Source organism: Melospiza melodia, chromosome 2 (assembly GCF_035770615.1).
Source record: "Melospiza melodia melodia isolate bMelMel2 chromosome 2, bMelMel2.pri, whole genome shotgun sequence".
Classification (NCBI taxonomy): domain Eukaryota; kingdom Metazoa; phylum Chordata; class Aves; order Passeriformes; family Passerellidae; genus Melospiza; species Melospiza melodia.
In genome coordinates this window covers 118,553,247-118,567,213 of record NC_086195.1, presented here as the reverse complement: position 1 = coordinate 118,567,213, position 13,967 = coordinate 118,553,247, and positions in this window count along the sequence as shown.

Below are 13,967 nucleotides of genomic sequence, written 5' to 3'. Positions count from 1 at the left end.
TGCTAAGATATGATCTCAGGCCCCATATATGATCTGATGGAGAATAAGTGGGTTTTTTTTCTGGGTTCTGCTATAAAGCCTATTAGTGATACATACACAGTAGGGAAAGGAAGATTCTTCTTCCTTGTGTTCTGTCTGAAGAACACCTTGGACCTTGAAGTCTGCCTAGGATATAAGTTCAGCTTTATGTTTGACTAGTAATTATTTGAAATGACATATTCCACATCTGCCTCCTCTATGGACATTTGGCCTGTACATGACGAATATAATATCACATATGACTATTTTATTCTTATGCTGTATTTTTATGGACTATAAAAAACTCCATACTTGTTTAAATTAAATGGAGTTTGCATTGAGTGTTATAGAATTGCCTTATTTTTACATTGTGTGCACATGTATACATATAAATTTTTAACATTCTTTCTGCTCATAGCACTGAAAGTAGCATAATTACATAGATTTCGTATATTTGGGGAATTTTATATAAAGAAATGTCATATTTTTAAGGGAATGTCCAGCTGTGTTGGAAAAAGCATGCTTTTAATGCAAGAGGTCTCCTCAGTATTCTCCCTTCCCTGTGATTCAGTGATGTTACAATGACTTTAAACAGGACATACATGAGCAGCCAGCAGCTTGGCATACTCCTAGATCCACTGATTTCCAGTGCTCAGACCCTTCAACCCTGTAGGCAAACCCCAGACTGACTGGAGACAAGTGCATGGGCTGTCTAGACATATTCACTCTCTGATGCCACACCAGTAGCACATGAAATGACCTTACTTGCAAGATCTCATGTGCCCTGGGTTGTGCTGTGTTATGACTGAAGCTATCTTGAAATTGACCTTTGTGCTCTTATCAAACAAAACATGTGCTATCCATAAATTTTGCAAAATTTGGCTTTTGAATGCAAGATAGACCTTTAAATTGCATCTTATTCCCAAGGTTTGAACATAAACAGAAAAGAACTGCGGAGGGAAAAAAGATTGTTATATGTTGCACAAGGTTACTGGGGATAATGAAAAATATCTGCTGGGAAAGAAATATAGTAGATTGCTTGGAAAATTTTTGATTTAATCTGGAAAGTAAAGGAGAGATTTTTGTGTATTCATTGCAATTGTGAGGAATGGATGAGAATTTGAGGCTGGAAATTCCACTGAAGAGTGGCCATTAGAAAACAGATTCATGATTATTCCAGTACAAGATGGAATAGTAGCTGAGTGACACAAGGCAGACTTCAATAAAAGCTGTTGAAGGGTTAGTGCTTTACAAAAAATACACACAATGACACAATATCCATCCACAGGCATATACTACCCCACTGTGAAAAAAGAGAGAAAGTGCTGTAAGAGATCAGCTTGATTAAAGCATGAACTGTCCATGAACCTTAAACACAAGAAAGGATCAAGCTAGAAGCAGAAACTAGGTCAGACTACTGAGGATGAGTGATAAATATAACATGAAGATAGAGGAACAAACTTTTAAAAAATAAAAGCTCAAAACAAGATGCGTCTGACAAGAGGTATAATAATATAATTTTAGAAGTGCAGTTGTAACAGAGGGAAGGTGAAGGCAAGGATGGATTAGTCAGCTGTTCAGAAGAGAGGAAAAGATATTTCTAGATGGTACTCAGATGGTAAAATTCTGTAATAACATTTTTTGCTTCTTTCTTTAGAAGAATGATTTCAGTTGAAGGATATTATAGTCCATACCAGCAATATAAGTGAAGATGTTAACTTTGAACAGGAAAAGAAAAATTTAGAATTTTTCAAGTGAGCAAGGGATTATGAGTTTCCTCATGAAGATATTAAAGAACTTCACAAGGAATATTGGATAATAATGTTTTACCTGAGAGCATGTTATAGGCAGGTAATGTCTTAAAAGGTTCAGGAAGAAAAAGATAGCAATTGTCTTTAAATAAGGAGAAAGGAAGATTAAGGTATGATTCAGCCACAAACTTCATTTCGGTATTCAGAAAATATTTTAAAAAACTGACAAAACAAATTATTTGTTAGTACTGAAAGAAAACAAGGATGTGAACAGCACCAATAAGAAATTATCAAATCTATATAGTTTCTTCCTACAGCAGAACTGGATCTGAAAACTGTGCCATGCCATGTCAGCAAGGCAGCCACCTCTTTATTCTGCCATGGACCTGTTCATCCACAGTAGGCACCATTTGAAAGAGCTGCAGATTAAATTTGTCTAGGATTGTAGCTTGTTTGAGCTGCGTAAAGCATCACTTTATTGAGTTTGTTTGTGTAGTGTGCTGCAGTATTGACAACCTGAAAGTCAAAGAAACAGTTGGTGTTGATGTTGTGTCCTCCTCCTCCTGCACCAAAACAAGACTCATGCAAGCTGTAAATGGGTGGGTGGGTTTTGGGCTACGTCCCAAATGCTTTGCCAGATTCTGCACAGCAGGGAACAGGCAGACTCACTTTGGCTTTAAAAATGAGTACTATGGACACACTTGTCTGTGCTATCTTGTATATTTGCTGGCCTTGAACAATTTGGCATCTGGAATTGTGTCTTCCAGTCTGGGATCTCTCAATACTTTGCAGACACTACTCCTGGGGTGGCTACCCACCTCAGTGTGCTCTTGTTGCCTCTGCCAGTCTTCATCCTGGGCCAGAGCTCTTTTCACTGGAAGACACAATTCCAAATCTCAATAACCTTCAATAAAAGGTTATTGCTTTGAAACCAATGAATTCTTCACTATGTGGTCAAGAGAAAGACATTTTTAGGGTGTAACACAGCAAACTGATTTTAGAGGCTGATAAAGTGCACACTTTTGATTAATTACTCCCTTTGATTGCAAAAGGAGTCTTAGCTGTGTAGTGCATCAGTAGATGTCTCTGCTGCAGGTATCTGTGAAGCTTATTGACCTGAATCCCACTTCTGTGTTCTAGTGACCTGGACTTGTCCCTCAGATGTTGGTAGCACTGGTCAAAAGGTCAAAATGTTACCTGGGAGGTCACTGAGTGCTGTCACAGGCTTGTGCCTTTGGGTGGTGAGGCTGTGTAGTGGTAGTGGTCACTTCTACCTTCCAAGAGCCTGGATGGCTTCTCCAAACTCTATTCTCAAAGGAAATTTATGTAGTTTGGCACAGGAATCATCTCTGTTAAGGGTGATGGAGCCTGGCATTGCTCAATTTGTTTCCCCTCATTTGATAAGAGCTTCCTTTTTCACAATTAATAACCCTCTCTGCAGCTTGTTATGTCCATTACCCTGCTGGTATGAGAGTGGGGTGTAAAGGATACCAAGGACACTTGATAAAAGAATCATTAAAGGGTTTGGGTTGAAAAGGAATTAAAGATCATCTAGTTCCACCCTTAAAGATCATCTAGTTCCACCTCCTCTGCCATGAGAAGGGACAATTCCCAGTAGACCAGGTAACTCCAAGTTCCCACCCAGCCTGGCCTTGAACACTGCAAGGGATGGGGCAACCACATCCCAATTTATCACAGAACCACAGAATGTTAAAGGTTGGAAGGAATAAAAATCATCTAATCTCACCCTGTCCTGCCATGGGCAGGGACACCTTCTACTAGACCAGGTTGCCCAAGGCTTTATCCAACCTAGACTTGGGCACTGACAGTGTTGGGGCATTCACAGCCTCTCTGGGTAAGCTGTTCCAGTGTCTCACCACACTCATGATAAAGAATTCCTTCTTGATATCATCACAACTTCCCTGAGCAAACTGTACAGATACACAAGGACCATCTTCCTGGAAGAGCTGGAGAGACATCAGCATTATCATCTCAGCACTCGTGGGTAACTGATGCACACACCAGACTGTTTAAGAACTCTTTAGCAGATTTGAAGAGCCCCAGCAGAGCCCCATCTGCTGCCTCCTACTCCACTAACACCTTGTGGGCTTTGGTGACATGGGGTCTGCAGTAACTGGAATTAGTGGGAGTGACTGCTGAGAGAGGGGAAGGTAAATGTCAGAGCCCAGGAAAGCTGATAGCAAGCCCTTCAGACCCCATCCTTCCTGCTTGGGTTCTGCTGGTCTTGCTGCACTCTCCTTCTCTCTGCCAACGCCAATGAGGTCTGTTTGCATCCACTTTCACAAGAGTGAGTAGGAGTAACATGAGTCAGCTCCTTACCACTTCTTCAGTGTAGGTGCTCTCTGCTTGGCATGCAGGCATCAAAGCTGCCAGGGCGGTTTTAGGGTGCCTATCCTAGGAATTTGCTCTAGGTTTTCCATAAGAGGCAGGTCACTGAGAACAAGTTGCTATTTTCTACAATCTGTCAGTAGGGACTTCCTGATAGGGCAGACAGCAAAATTCCTGTTTAACAATTGGTTTTTATCCATTTCAACCACTCATTTCCGTGAACAGTTCATTTGATGCAAAGACAGGGTGAACTGTAGATAAGGGGTATCTCCTGTCATGTTAGTGACTTTTCTTATAATTAAAACCACAAAGGGTAATTTTATAAACTCTTCATTTATTTTCAGCATCTGCTTTAAATGTTTGTGTAGTTGAGGGGTGATGGAGAAACTGATGTCAGTAAGTGCTAGATTCATAAAAGTTCTTTCTTTTTTTTGAAGTAGGGGATTTTTGTTGTTCATTCTTCCTCTATCATAATTCTCAGGATGAGCTGGTGACTAGGATGATTCCTCTCCAAACATGTTACTTATAAATATTTTTAAAATCACTTCCCCCTTTAAAAAGATTCACAATCTGCAAGTTGAACTTCTTTTTACCAGATAAGATAAAAGAGGTTGAGTACGGTGATGCACTGACCTCTGCTGGCATCATCCCTTCTTACTGAAACTCCTTTTAAATGCTGAATTTGATACTCCAGAAAATAGATGATGCATCTGAAACAAGACCTGAGGTAGAATCAGTTCATGATGAAGCCACATTCTAATGCTACATTAAATCTAGCACTGTGACTCTTCAACCAATCCACAGTTCTTGGGCATAATGACACATGGTATTGATATCCTACAGAAACCCTCAATCTTATGTTTTAAATATGCTTTTGTAGCAGCAGGCTCAGAGTTGGACCAGGTTTTGGCTGTCTGTCCTTCTGTGGCAACATAGTGCTGGGATGTAAAGAAAAAGTGTGTGCCAAGTCTCTGTCAGATGCTCTGGCTCGTGATGAACTGTGTGCCCCTGCCTGACTCCAGCCTGCTCTGTGGTGCCACATCACCCTGAGCCAACAGGAGCCACCAGGCACATCTGTTCATGCACTGCTGGCTGTGCCAGCGACCTTCTCTGCAAGCCCTGAAGCAACTGTGACCAAGCAGCTCCATCAGAGCTGTGTCTCTGCTGGAGATGGGGTGCTAGCTGCCAGAAGCATCAAAGGAAGCTGGTATAGAGAAATGGCAATTTCAAGGCTGTGGTCCCTCTGATTTTAGTTTGGGATGGAATGACTTACTCTCTAGAAATTGCTCTCTACTATAGTCCTTGCTCTGTGGCTCTGATCCTTCTCTGATGGGAATGACTTCCAGGTGCAAGCCAGGTTTGGTTCAGATGAAACTCCAGATGATACAAAGAGCTGATGGGTAAAGCAATCAAAATGCTGCTAAGGAGCATAATACTCCCAGGAAGCTGAAGACTGTGTGCAGAGAGGAATGACAGTGGGACATGATTATGTGAACCACGGCTGTCCTAGTACAAGGAGCTTTCCTTTTCTGTTTGCCCACACAAGGATTAAATACCTCAGAATTTACTGTCTAGGAGATATCTGTACTCCTTTCCAGTTCCCTGGGGGCACCTGCACAACTTGTGTGTATTTAAGAAATTCCCTACAGACTTCTAAGCTTATTGAATAACTGCAGGAAAATCCATATTTTGTTAGTACTCCTGTCAGTCTGCACACATTTCAAGTGAAGCTGTGCCTGTTGCCTGTGGGCTAACCTTTGGAGATAAGTTTTAAAGTAGAGTGGAGAAAGAAGTGTGTAAAGTAGAGTGGAGAAGAAACAAGTTCCCCAGCCCTTGTTTCTTATATGGTGAGCAAAATGTTAGGGTTTTGTTTTGGAAGGAGCCCTGCCTGATTGAGCTGAGAGGGACAGGAATATGAAGGGACATGCCTGGTCAGGCACTGCTCAAAGTGCAGGCTGAGCCTCAGCTGCTCTGTCAGAATATGAGTCATGTTTTTATTTGTGTTTTTCTGAGCCTGAATTGAGAAAGCTTGTACAAGAAATTTTACAGCCCTTGACATCACTCTGCACTCTTGCAAGACAATAGCCTGACATTTTGCCCTAGGTGTTGGATTAAATAGTAACTGGAGATTGTGCAAATACTTCTCTTAGCCACAATTATCATGCCAAGGTCTTGTGCAAGCTGGGCACTTCTGTGGCTGGGGTGGTTACTCTAACATGTGACTTTAAGATAGCAGCTCTGTCTGCATCACTGTTGGTTGACTTTTCTTTGAAAACACTGGTAGAAAGCCCACACAGGATGACCTGAGGGAAGAACCACATCCTGACCACCAGTGCTTGCCATCAGAGTGAATCTGGGTGGTTCACAGAGCCCATGCTGAGCAAAGGTAAGCTGCAAGCACAACGCTCTCCTGCTGTACACCAGCATTCTGACACAAGCATATCACTGGTTTTGGTTCTCTAGGGTGTCACACTCCCATAAGCAAGGCAATGAAAAAGAACATAGACCTCTGCAAAAATGTGCTTGCACAATTGTATCCTATATCTCCTTTACATTACCCTCTCCTAAACTCTGTCTGTGAGAGCAAAGGGAGTTGACACCGTAAGAGCAAACAAACTTGCATTTCTCAACCTCGTGCTAATAGCTGCAAGCCTGAAATCATTTGGGGATTTTTTGCTTACACAACAGCTCAAGTCTGTTGGGTGAAGAGTGAGTTTCACATGTTTTGATGCCTTATGGATATGCTCTCAGAAAATTTTTTATCCTTTTAGGACCATTGTTTTCCCCTTCACCCAGCCCTGCAGTGATTTATTAGCTTTAACTAAATAATCTCACAATCTCTTCTCAAGCTGCAATAGTAGGAATGCGGCACCAGCACTTTACTTTCTCAGCAGTATACCTAGTGAGGTAAATATGAATGCAGAGACAGCAGAACTGTGTTCCCCTTTTAGCTGCCCACTTGCTCTCCAGCTACTAACTTTTGGCTCTTGCATGGTGGCATCTTGTGATCTCTTTTCCTCACAGTTGTCTTACAGTGCTAATGTGAGCCACCGTGGGTGACAGTTTCAAATTTATCATACTTCCTCTCACAGGCAAAAAAAAAAATTCAGTGTCTTTGGCTGCCTCTGTCCTGAGGCTCTTCTCTTGTGGTTGTCCAAGCTGGGGGACCTGCTCAAGCCCCTTGTACAGAAATGAGAAGCACAGAGGTTTGTGTGCATGAGACAGGTGTGGAACACTCCCTGTTGTGCTCCTCAGCTCCAGGGCTGAGAGACAGCTCTGTGCCCCAAGCAGTAAGCATGGTCCTTGCAGAGCACAGGACCCAGTGGGAGAAAGCAGGCTTGGAAAGGAGCAGCCTGACATGTATGAGGCTGTGCTTTCTGCATCCCTTGGTTGACTATGTTAAGGAAAGCAGGTGTTTTGAAAGGTGACTGAGTTTCCTTGCTGAGATGATCATCAATGAAAAGGAAAGGGACAAGCAGCAGGAAGAAGAGGGGGGTTGGAGACTATGGTCATACTACTGAAAAAGTAAGGGCACCTGAAATGTGAGTCTTTAGTAATGTGGTGTCCTTAGGAAGGGTGTAGAAATCAACCAGAAAGCTTTGGTAGCAGTATGTCTCTGTTTGAGCCAGTCTGAAGAAGGTTAGATGATGGGCATGCTAGATGTGCTCCTTTCCCCCTGTTGACTTTAGAGGGTTGTTAGCTTGTATCCAGAAGCAGCTGGGAAGAAAGAGAAGATATGAAGAGGGTAGAAGCAGGTGTATGAGAGTGTGGCTGCGTACACCCTACCTGCTAGAAAGAAACCCCAATTAAAAAATCATGTTAGCCTGGCTAACTGTATGTCCCATGAGGCTCGGACTGTTTGATTCTAACTGTGTTAGAGTGCCTTCTTCTAATTCTGCTTTTCTGGTCACATCTCCTGGCCTGGAACCAGAGCACTGCTGGGGCTGCAAGAGCCCTTGCAGGGGTCTCCTTTTCAACCTCTTGCCAAAGCCAGGCAGCTCTGGGGTGGGATGGGATGGGATGGGATGGGCTGCTCAGGGCTTGGTTCACTTGGTGCCACAACACAACTACACGAGGAGATGCAGCAGGGTTTTTGATGTAAAGGCCCACAGATGTTTAAAGGTGAATCACCAGGACCCTCTTAGACCGGGTACCAGCAGCCAGTGCACCCTACAGTGTACAGCCCTCTGCAAGGGTGTCAGCCCCCTCTGCCTATGGCAGTAGGAAGAAAGTGCAAAGAATCCCCGTTCTTGAACCTTCTGCCATCTTGGTCTGTGCATGTGGCACTTGGGGACATGGTTTAGAGGTAAACATGGTATTGCTGGGCTAAAGGCTTGGCTCAATGACCTTAGAGGTCACTTCCTCAACCTTAATGATTTTAGGATTCTATGTGACCTCCACAAGACACAAGCAATGCCCATTCCTTTTCATTTGGCTTAAAACCCAAGGGTCTGTTAGTCAGGTTATCAGAACATTGAAGAGAGGCTGTTTTCAAGAACCTCATGGTACAGTTGATAAGATTTTGCATCAATTCAACATGTGATTTAAAAAGTGCTGTGGGTAAGAAAGTAGGAAGAAAAACTGTACCAGATTAGGCAACTGCATAAATTATTTCCTTAAAAAAAAAATTCCCTTCTACTTATAAAAATCCCAAGCTCAAACCTAACGAGGAAAAAAACCATACCAAAAAAGAAACAACTCTCCTAGGTGCCAGCTTCTATTTCCTATAAACCATCAATTGTTTGGTTTTGTGTTAACCTCCTTTCCCCACTAGATGAGCCCTAACCTTCCTTTCAATATGGTGCAGAGACTGAAAATATGGGTCAAACCCTGTAGGTCGATACAAAGTTTTGTCTACATCAGACGACCTGAGGACCATTTCAGGATCAGAAATCGTTCAAATACATTTACAACAATGGCTGAACTTTTAGTTGATGGTTCTTATCACACCCATGTACTTAGTGAAATTCTTTAATCTTTCTAGCCCAGCTGTTCATATAAAAAAGTCAATAAGTGCAACAATGAGCAATGAGTGTGACATCATGTTCTTCACTTGTAACCAGGGAACAGGAAAAACTTGCATTTCAACTTGCCACAAATGTACTTCCTTCCTGTAGCTTCTAACATGTGTGCTGCAAAAAAATGTGTTTATATGCTCCTGTAAGGGAGATTTATTACTCAGCTTCATTAACATAAATTGATTAGTTGCCCCTGCCATGACAGGTAAAATAGATATGGAGGTATATTAATGAAAGAAAAAAAAAATCCAGTTTTGTTTTTACAGAAAAACTTGTCGATCATGAACACTCTAATCCATGGAAAATCCAATTGTGAAAACAGTCTTCACACTTAAGTGTTGTGTAGGATTTATTTTTTTTTATAACAGGTAGTGTATTTTTTCCCTGGTAAGGCATGGTGTGGTTACAAGAGTCTCACTGCATCTGCAGTCCAAGAGAAAGAAAATTGCCATGGAAAATGAACCATGAAAACAACTACAGTCATGTACGGTTTGGTCACTGCTAGAGCTTCTCTGTGTCTTTCTTGTGACATTCATGCAGACAACTGCTGAGCTTTCAGTGCATTGGAATGGCTTCTTACCCCTTCTTTTAGTGGAAGGTGGTTTGTTAACATTTTGGAGCTTGATAAATCTGATTTTATGGCCAGACAACATTGGAGGCTGCGTGTTCTACACAGTGATAGCAACATCCTCTAACTAAAAATGCTATGTGACAACTTGAAGGGTACTTATTATACTATTATAGAGTTTTAAGATGGGCATATTTAGTGTATGTCTGAATACTGATTAATTAGCTCAGGCACAAAAGCCCCACAACACAAACTGTTGGTGGGAAAAGTTAACTGAAATGTTTGTACAAACCCTTCCAGCAAAACTGCTGTCCTGGGTGTGCAGGAGTGGGACTACCCTGGAGCTGCAGCCCTTGTGCAATTTTTCACCTCCACATTCCTGACACAAGTACCAGTGGAAAACAATCTACCAGTGGTCAGTGGGATTTAGGAGATGTGGATAGGAAAACAGAAAAGGGCCAGTAATATGTATCAAGCAGTTTATAAATGACTATGCTATTAATTACTGCCCTGTGATAGTATGGGAGGTCAACATGGTGCTTTGTTACCCTGCAATAAAATAAGCAAAAGTAACAAGAGATGAAGTACTTTCTTAGGTTATCTGTCTCCTTGGGAAATCTGTATAACTTTTCTGTTGCAGATTTTAGCATCTAATATTAGCAAAGTTTGACCCAGACTGACATCCTGAGCTCAGCTTCTACCAGCCCTGCATCTAAATCCTCTGCCATGGGTGACTGGTGCTGTTTGCAGAGTGAAGTTCTGTTGGAGGATGAACATTTACTGCAGATCACTGCAGATCATACCTGCACTGCCTGAGACATCCATCCTGGCCTGCTTTTGCTATGGTGCCCCAATAGGTGTGAAATGCAGGCAGAGACCAAAAAGAAGCACAAAGTCCATGAAACTGCAAAAGATGTAGCTCTGCAGGGCACAGATCAGGACTGGCTCTGCACTGAGGATGCAGTTTATCTGATCTGTATCAGCTTGTGAGTCATCTTTGTTGCTGAAGCATGGACTGTAAAAGGTCTTGCTCCATGGCAGGTTATGTGTGACAGTGCAAATCAGCAATACATGGGAGAAGAAGAACTCACCAGCTTTAGAAGAATATTCAGTGATTTCCCAGCAACCCATTATCAACTCAAGGTCACCAAGGCTAAACCAACATGAGAACCACAGGAGTTAAAGTCTGGATGGCTTAAAGACCCAGACACTGTTACCTCCAACCTTTGCCCAGTACTGGACATTTGTCCTGAAGGACCCAGGAGCCTAATCTTCACAGCTGACAACAGAAGGGAAGTGGGATGCTACTTATGGTGCTGAAGGACACATGACTCACTCCCTCAGCTTCATCAAAGTGATGAATTTAAGCACAAAAAGAGTCCTTCCTCCTCCTCCCCATCATGTGCCACCAAGTTAGAAGCTGCACACAGGAAAGACATGGACAGGGAACAGTGTCTTGATGGTCCTGCTTTTCCCAGGGCAATGCTTCAGCTTCATACTGCCCAGGCAGCTGCTTCTGATGCTGAGCTGAGAGCTGCCTTTGTGGATGCAAAGTGAGTCCATAGTCTCTTCAGCTTCTCCAGGGACTGGGACATCTGAGTAGAGGCCTTTGTTTGTGACCTGTTCCAAAAAAAGACAGAGATTCATGCAGGGCAGGGGATTCCCACAGGTTTGAAGGGTTAGATAACAAACTAATGGCAAAGGAAAGAATGAAGAGGTTTCCTTTCTACCTGTAACTTGAAATCCTTTCTGGTGGATGAGAATGCATTTAATTTTTTGTTTCTCCCTAGGTTCTCTGTAAGGTTCTAGCAACAAAGCCCAGTTCTCTTCTTGTTCATGTTTTCTCAGATGCTGGGTCTGAGGAGAGAGTTTTGTTTATCTCCCCTTAAGTTTCTCTTCCTAGTAGGACATTACGAGCAGCTCTCCTGTGCATGTTGGAAGAGCTTTTCTTACCTTGTTTTAAACACTGTTAGTGCCAGACATGAGGTAAGCTGGCTGTATATATATACAAAAATACCAAAAGTATTTTAGGGCATTTTAACTCTTCTTGTCAATAATGGTGTAGTTAAGTTGAAATTAAAATCTCACTTTTTTAGTTTGAGAGGAAGATTATTTTGCCTGCACCTTGATCCATGCCCACTGAAGCCTCTCTTACATTGGTGGGAATGGATCAAAATGGAAGAATTTGAGGGTTTTTTTTCCCCACGTTTTAAAAATTTCAATTAAAATTTTCACTAATAAAATTCAACCCTATTTTTTCCTCTCAGCAACACTGTACCCCATGTCTAACCACCCCAACAGCATTTTTACCAGCCACTGAATTTTATCACTGGCTTTGCCTGTTGCAAATACAGCCAGGGCTGTTCTTCATGGTGGAACTGGCATGCTGCAATGTGTTTGGGTCACCTAAATCCCATCCCAATGCTTCTGCCTAAGGTTTCCTGCCAGCTGGTGCCAGATTATCAGAGGCACATCACTGAAGGGCTCCAGACTGCCTCCCATCCTCATCACATCCTGCTCACAGCACTGCAAGCTAGAGTAGCCATTGTGGTCTCATACTCTAGAAGCAAACACAGACCAGCAATTTCAAGCTCTCAGCAGGTCTGGGCTGCATTTTCCTTCCCAGGTCTTTTTATTACCCAGAGTGACCTCCCTGGTGCTGCAAGCAGCCTCCTCAGTGATTCCCCTGCTTTTAGGACACATCATGGCTGCTGCCCCTAGATACACAACCTCCTCTCATAAATATTAAGCTGCCTGTTTGTTCCAAAGCCAGAAATTTGGTGAAGGTTGAAAGGACTTATCAGTAAGTCAGGACAGGGACAAACGCACATTGCCCAGGGCGTTGGACACGTCCTCAGAGCAAACAGCGCAAATCCAGGCAATTCAGTTAAAGTTGTTCAAATGCTTAGTGGTATATTTTTATATAATTTCTGTACATTACAGCATAAAGGTGTTCCATATCTGAAAATAAAAAACTGGGTTGGAAGACAAAAGTCTCATGCAACATCTCAAATACTATACATTTTCAAAATAATGTCACAAACCTCTAATTCATCTGAACAAATTAACTGATTTCTCTCAGACTGAGAGCATCATATTTTGGCATGCCAAAGTGTTTAAATATATAAAGTCCAGTTTAAGGTTGTATGACTGCTGCCTCTGTGACTAACTAACCAGAAACTTCACTCTGACCCACAGCTATAAATCAGAGCTGCACTTCCATCAATCCCCACACTGATGTATCTGCCTGTTTTGACTCACTCAGATGCTACCAGCTTCAAACCTCTTCAGTACTGATTGCTTCAAAACCTGATAAGCTCCTTCTGGTAAGTTCTTTGTCTTTTGAGGTCTGTCCTGTCTTTTTAATGCAGACATTTCTTTTGTGAGGAGGGAAAATCTTGGGCTTTTTCAGTCCCTGCTTCCTCATCTTGAAATTTGTTTATCATTATTTCTGCAAATACTGCTAAAAGTTATCCTTGCCTTGACTGCTCCTCAGAAGACATGCTTATTCAGGGCTTTAATCATTTGCTGATTAACTTCCTGTCATTCATTTGCTTATGGAATTCCTAAATCCTTCCTGAGAGACTGTGATCTCAGAACTAAACCAAGAGCAACTCTCTTGACATCTCTAGTAATTCTAGTGCAAACAAAGAACTGAGACACAAACTCAGACTTGAAAGGGTAGGAATTAGAAGGGTTTGGACAGGGCTAGAGATTTCCTGATAGAGTATTTCTGTTGAGGTGAGACCTGCAAGATCATATCCACATCGCTCAGCAGACATTTCATGTTACTAGGGTGTAAAGAATGAAATGTGAGATTTCAGTTTCATGGTCCTTTTTGAGTTTTCTGTTACTCATTTCAAATCCACACCAAAATAGCCTTTCATTTTTTCTTTCCACAGTCATTTTTTGCCTTTTAGTCCAAGCAATTTCACACTGGTTTGTTTCACAAGCTGGAACCATGTCTGGCTGTACTGTATTCATCATGGTAGTATCCAGAGACTGCCTGACTGTTGTTTTGTCACACCTTCGTAGTCTTAACTTTATAAGAAAATGAAGAATTAAAGTTGACTTTGATTTTTACTCCTAGCCTTTTCTGATTGAAATACTTTCCTGCTTATTTCATTCTACAAAGGGCACAATAACACTTCTCTGTAAGTGTTCTCAGCTATTGTCTATCGTGGTGGTAAAAAACCACACAGCCATCAAATAGTGTCTTTGCCTTCCTACCTTCTCCTTTGCTTTACTTCATTTCTTTTGGCA